The following is a 770-nucleotide window of genomic DNA, read 5'->3' as shown; positions in this document are numbered from 1 at the left end:
CTGACTCATCCTGCTCTGACACTCTGACGGGGGAGGGGCTACTAATGTCTCGCAGGTAGCGGTTCATGTTGACAAACTCACTAACAAGTCGGTGTTTTGTTGTCCCAAACATGTCAACCTCTTCAGACGTTTACCTGGATAAAAAGACTCAAAAATATGTAAATTTTGCAAAAAATCCATACAACTCGGGGGTTGTCAGCCTCGCTGTGAAGCAGGAGGAAAGGAGAGAGGAAAAAGTAACTTATTTCTAGCGGCAGAACAGGTTGGAAGACGCCTGTTTAATGTTATTTGTTGTTTTTTAAATCATCCTACAGGCTCTGACAAGTTAGATAAATTTAAAAATGAGGTTTTTAAAATATCCATAAGACTTGGAAAAATCGTTGAGATTGCTCTATACGTCTGTATACCTGCAAAATGATGTAAAATCTTTATAATTTACAGACAATCTGTACAAGTTGACATGTATGTTGTTATTTATTTGCTTTCTGGGAAAGCCAACAAATCTAAGTTTACCATAGTACCTTACACTGTCAAACTTGTTTTTTAGGGGTTCAAATTGGGGTGGGTGGGACATAGTTGGGGGAGGGGGTGCACTTCAACTCGCCTAAGGGCCCCAAAATGGTTAGAGCCAGCACTGGTTAGTGTTAGGAATATCAATCAGCTGCTGTTATTACATATTTTAAACTTTAAAATATAATTTTTGAGTTAATTGCTCATCTGTTTCTCCTCTGCACTGATACTTCAGTCAGTAGTCTGTTCAGATTATTTTG

Source organism: Austrofundulus limnaeus, unplaced genomic scaffold, assembly GCF_001266775.1.
Source record: "Austrofundulus limnaeus strain Quisiro unplaced genomic scaffold, Austrofundulus_limnaeus-1.0 Scaffold619, whole genome shotgun sequence".
In the NCBI taxonomy this organism is placed as follows: domain Eukaryota; kingdom Metazoa; phylum Chordata; class Actinopteri; order Cyprinodontiformes; family Rivulidae; genus Austrofundulus; species Austrofundulus limnaeus.
This window is presented reverse-complemented; position numbering follows the sequence as displayed.